Below are 6,069 nucleotides of genomic sequence, written 5' to 3'. Positions count from 1 at the left end.
CCCAGTAATTCTTCTACTTACATATGTACAATACCATCACCTTGAATCCTCCCCTCTCCTCCCTTCCCTTTCTAGCTTTATGGCCTCTGCTACTGAGTTTTATTCCAACTCACATGCAAGTCCAAACATTTGTAGCTAGGATCCACGTATGAGAAAGAATATATAGCACTTAGCTCTCTGGGTCTGAGTTAACTCACTAAGTATAATACTTTACAGATCCATCCATTTCCCTGCAAATTTCATAATTTCATCTTCCTTTACTGCTGAATGAAAACTCCATTGTATAAATGTACCATGTCTTCATTATCCACACCATGATTATCTTTTAATTAATTAATTAATTAATTTGTTTATTTATTTGAGAGAGAGAGAGAATGCGTAGGGGCACACCAGAGCCTCTTGCTACTGCAAAGGAACTCCAGATGCATGGGTCACCTTGTCCTTCTGGCTTTACATGGGTAATGGGGAATCGAACCTGGGCCATTAGGCTTTAGAAGCAAGTGCTTTAACTGCTGAGAAATCTCTTCATCCCTTATTAAGAAGTTTACATGGGAACTAGAAAAATAGCTTACCAATTAAGGCACTTTCCTGCAAAGCCAAAGGACCCAGGTTTGATTCCCCAGGAACCACATAAGCCAGATGCACAAGATAATCCACACATCTGGAGTTTGTTTGCAGTGGTTGGAGGCCCTGGTATGCTCTCTCTCTCTCTCTCTCTCTCTCTCTCTCTCTCAAATAAAGAAAGAATAAAATATTTTTAAAAGTTTTTAAAAGAAGAGTGAAATTCTCTATAGTGGTATCAAGATGTCCTAAGAAAAATTGTAGCCAAAGATTGTTAACTCTTTCTGGTCTTGCTCAAAGACAGCAAAAACATTTTCTGATGTCTTAATGCTTTCAGGTACAAGCAACCTTTTCTGAATATCTCAGTATAGTCATACATCCACGAAAAGTGTCTACAATGCCTTTCTTTTGGGGTATGATAATACCCTTCTATAAGGTAATTTGATGAGGTAAAGATAGGCAGTGATTGCAGAATGTGATCTCCTGACTCTCACTCTAACCAAAACCTTCACACCTAACCTTCACCCCAAAATTCCTAAACTCAATCTGACTCTGACCCCAATCCTGACCCTGAAACAGACACTGACCCTAATCCTAAACCTGGCCTTGACACTAGCCACAAACCTCTAACTCTAAGACTAACACTAAAAATAGTAGTGTGTCGTGTTACATAATGACCTCACCAATTACCAGATGAAAATGATGCTCTGAGAGGAAAAGTATTAGATGTTAGATCCAGTATTTTGAGTGGTACACAGTGCAACTGTTAACCATGTCTTTCTTTCTTTCTTTCTTTCTTTCTTTCTTTCTTTCTTTCTTTCTTTCTTTCTTTCTTTCTTTCTTTCTTTCTTTCTTTTTAGCCCAGGCTAACCTGGAATTCATTATATGGTCTCAGGCTAGTCTTGAACTTACTTTGATCCTCCTACCTCTACCTCATGAGTGCTGGCATTAAAGACATGCCCCACCACGGCTAGCCAAATGGTATCTCTTTTCAAAAACAATTATTTTATTCTACTTCAGATAATTTTCTAGGTATCACGCAGAAGAATCCTTATTGTCTGTAACATAAAGTGACAGGGTCCTTCAAAGTTAAAGACTAATTGAAAATATGTATTATACATTTGTCATTATTTGAAATTATCCAATAATTTTTAGTGTTCTTATGGAATGAAATAATGATAAAAGGCATTCTATATTCATATGATCAAAATAAATTTACTTGTCAGGTTTATTTTTTTCCTAGTAGGGTCTCACTCTAGCCAAGGTTGACCTGGAATTTACTATTCAGTCTCAGGATTATCTCTTACTCAGGATAATCCTCCTACCTCTGCCTCCCAAGTGATGAGAATAAAGGGGTGTACCACCATGCCCAGCCAGAAGTCAGTTTTAATCCTTGCTCATGTTCAAAGTATAACCACTGTGATAAGACCTAAGATATTAGCAGCCACTAATTTTTGATTCACACTTAACTGGAAGTAAAGAGGCACCAGTGATTTCATATGCCCCAGCATAGACAACTTAAGAGCCACAATGCACACCATTCCCAGAAAGACAGCAAACGAAATCCTGAAGAGACAGGGTTTTTTTTTTTTTTTTCTTCTCTTTTATTGTTATTTTGCAGTTGGGAGAAGAGTAGCAATAAATAACCTCTTTCCTTCCTCTGGCTTTCCTCAACAACTTAGAGATGGAATTAGTCCTCTATACCAGAGTGACAGAATAAAACATCTATATGATGAATCACAATATTCACACAACAGTGAGGTTTTGCTGCACCTGCAGCATCAATGACAACATATTTATTTGGAGTACCACACAAAACTTTGAACCTTAAGACCAATTTATAGGGATTATACAGAGTCAACACTCATGTCTTGACTGTTCATTGGCATAAAATATTAGCTCTGTGGTACACACAAAAATAACATAATTTATTGGGCTGGAGAGCTGGCTTAGCAGTTAAGGCACATGCCTTCAAAGACTAAGGACCCAGGTTCGATTCTCCAGGTCCCATGTAAGCCAGATGCACATGGTGGCACATGCATCTGGAGTTCATTTGCAGTGGCTAGAGGTCCTGGCCTGCCCATTCTCACTCTTTCTCTCTCTCTCTCCCCCATCCCTCTCTCCGTGTCTAATAAATAAATAAATAAATAAAAATAAATCTTTAAGAAAACCATAATTTCCTTCTAGTTGATTTTCTTTTTGTTGCATTGGCACTAAATTTCCCTCGTTGTAGCTTCTGTCTGTACAGTCTCAAATCTATTTTGAATTTTCCTAGATTCAGTTAAAAGAAGCTCAAAAACAGGGATAGAGGAGGTTCAGCAGTTAAAAACACTTGCTTATAAAACCTGATGGCATGGGTTTGATTCCCCAGTGCCCCCCAAAAGCCAGATGCACATAGTGATACATGCATGTGGGGTTCACTTGCAGTGGCAAAAGTGCCCACACTTACTTACCTTCCATTTTTCTTTTCTCTCTCTCTCTCTTTCTCCTGGGAGAAAAACATTTAAAATATTTTTAAAAGCTCCAAAACATTTTGGCAGTCTTGGCAACACCTGGGCCTCAGAAAGCCCATAACAATATCTCTTAAATAATGGAAGAAGAATGGCATCAAAAGAAAAAACTTAAGATTTTAAAATACTCGGCACAAGGTTGGTGATATATATAGGACAATCAGAACCATGCTCAGAATCAAAATTGTCATCATGGAAATAATAAGTGAAAACCTCTACACGTGGTCAAGTTGGAAAAAAAAAAACAGAAAGTGGATTAAGAGCTTTTCAACTGTTCAACATAAGTATGTCTACATCTAAAGATTTCTTCACATGAGCGGTAAGAATAAACTGATGAGGGGCTCTGGGAGAGCTCAGTTGGTAATGTGCTTGCTTTGTAAGCATGAGGACCTGAGTTTGATCCATAGAACTCACGTAGAAGAAGAAGGAGGAGGAGGAGGACAAGAACAAGAAGAACAAGAAGAACAAACAGAAGAAGCAGAACAAGAACAAGAAGAAATGGCCAGCGAGATTGCTTAGTGGTTAAGCTCTTGCCTGTGAAGCCTAAGGACTCCAGTTCAAGGCTTGATTCCCCAGGGCCCAGATTAGCCAGATGCACAAAGGGGTACAAGTGTCTGGAGTTCCTTTGCAGTGGCTTGGAGGCCCTGGCGCACCCATTCTCTCTCTCTCTCTCTCTCTCTCTCTCTCTCTCTCTCTCTCTCTCTCTCTCTGTCACTCTCATATAAGTAAGAATGAACAAAAAATTAAAAATAAATTAAAAAAAAGATAGACATGGAGGTGTGCACTTGAGTCCCAGTTCTGGGATCCCAGAGACAGAAAAGTCCGTGGTCAGTGAGAGACTGCATCCCAAAGAAAGAATAAAAAGAACCACAGTGCTTGTGAAACAATACCTGAGGTTGTCCTCTGGCCCCCACATGCATGTACACACATGCATGCATGCCCACATATATGTGCATCCACACATGCAATGAACAAGTGAAAGCCACGTTCACAACTTTTGGTGCTAGGATGAGCAGTTCAGAGCTAAAATTCAAGAAGTGAGAGAGAAGACAACTGGAGGGATAGTGTATAAACTACTTTTTAGACATAATGAAGTATGATTTGTTCTTAGGTATAAAGATACTGATGGTATGATAAATACAAGTTTTCTGACATCCCACAGCATGGTGGTAAAATTCAAAACCTTTCACCTGTCTACAACACCCTTCCTCCCATTTCCAGCTCAGTCTGTCTCCCCAACTACAATGGTTAAAAAAAAAAAAAAAAACCTAAAGGAAAGAAATGAAATTATCAAACAGAAATAAGTCCTCCAAGCAGAGATGATGGCAGTTTCCATGCTGCAAGATTTTGGGTGCCTGGCTATGTGAGGGAAGGGATGGCAGACAAGTGGCTAAAATGGGATGCAGTGGGATATTGAAGTTGGAAGACACTGGATAATAGGGCAGGGCTAGAATCCACAGGCCTCATGGGTTGGTTATTGTTGGAACTTGGAAGGTTTTTGTCTGAAGGCAGTTACTCTTGTTTGAGTTTATTCAAATTTTCTAATTGTGACTCAGTATGAAGGACGTTCAGGTATTTTAGGATTTTTTCCCTAGCACTCAGATCATCTGATTTATTGAGGTATACTAATTCATAGGATGGGCTCTCTCTCTCTTTTTCTTTTTCTTTTTTGTTTTTTTTAAGGTAGAATCTCACTCTGGCCCAGACTGACCTGGAATTCACTATGTAGTTTCAGGGTGGCCTCAAACTCATGGCGATCCTCCTACCTCTGCCTCCCACATGCTAGAATTAAAGGCTTGTGCCACCATGCCCGACCTATTTATTATTTCTGGTTAAACTGAGTGTTTGGCAATAAATGGAAAATTTGGGAAGTTTTTCCAATAACAAACTTTCATGTTTCCTGATTTCTCAACTTTGTTTCTCTCTAAGGTTACTTTTTTTTCCCTACTGCTAGATTTAAGTTGTTGCAGACAGGATCACATTGCTGATAGAAATCACCCACCCAGAGCAGCTTGTGGGAAAAAAAGGGGGGACTAATTTTGGCTTACAGGCTCAAGGGGGTAGCTCCATGATGGCAGGGAAAGTGATGGCATGAGCAGAGGGTAGACATCATCCCTGGCCAATATAAGTGGACAATAGCAACAGGAGAATGTGCAAAAAAACACTGGCAGAGAAGGACGTGGTGGCACACGCCTTTAATCCCAGCACTCTGGAGGCAGAGGTAGGAGGATTACAGTGAGTTCAAGGCCAGCCTGAGACTACATAGTGAATTCCAGGTCAGCCTGGACTAGAGTGAGACCCTATCTCGAAAAACCAACATAAATAAATAAATAAAACCACTGGCAGAGATGAAAACGTGCCTGTACATGCACATGTAAATAAAAAGGAAAAGGGGGAAGGGAGGAGGGCTGGAGAAATAGCTCCATGTTGTGCCAGAGGTGCCGGCTGAAAGGGTTCGAGCCTGATGGGGAGTGAGGATTAAGGAAAGACAGAAGAAAGACTGAAAGCATGGACCCCAGTCCAGGGCTGAAGCAAGGCCTCAAGCCAGGACTGAAGACACGGTTTATTTCACAGCATTCCTTTTTATTTGTTTTTACAAACAGTTTTTCCATGGACAAAGATTTTATGAGCTTCACAAGTTTCTATCAAAAAAACACTTCCTGTTACAGAGTTTTTGCACTTCAGTCACTTCTCAGTACAAAAGACCAGCCAAATGGCTGAATATACATAATCTTGCTTCCAGGTAGGCTGCTATAGTTTTGCTAATGTCTTGCTGCCAGAAGCCCAGAGCTATGGATGCAAGTCCAGCCAAAATGGCTCCTGACAATGGTGAAAGGAGCTTGACTGAAAAGATGGGTTCCATTTCCCAGTACCAAAAATACAGGCATGTGTACAAAATGGTACATGCATTTGGAGTGCATTTAAAGTGCCTGGAGGTCTCTCTGTCTCTTTCTCTCCTCTCTTCCTCTTTCTCTCTTTCTCTCTCATCACTCATAAA

General features: G+C 40.1%; 1 pseudogene; it reads right to left on the bottom strand.

Annotated features, from left to right (window-relative positions):
* Positions 1 to 1,964: 1,964 nt before the first annotated feature.
* LOC123460279 lies at positions 1,965 to 2,478 on the bottom strand (annotated as a pseudogene).
* Between the last annotated feature and the right edge of the window lie 3,591 nt (positions 2,479 to 6,069).

The sequence above is a fragment of the Jaculus jaculus genome, chromosome 4 (genome assembly GCF_020740685.1).
Source record: "Jaculus jaculus isolate mJacJac1 chromosome 4, mJacJac1.mat.Y.cur, whole genome shotgun sequence".
Classification (NCBI taxonomy): Eukaryota; Metazoa; Chordata; class Mammalia; order Rodentia; family Dipodidae; genus Jaculus; species Jaculus jaculus.
The sequence above is the reverse complement of the archived record's forward strand: the minus strand, read 5'-3'. Positions and strand labels throughout refer to the sequence as shown.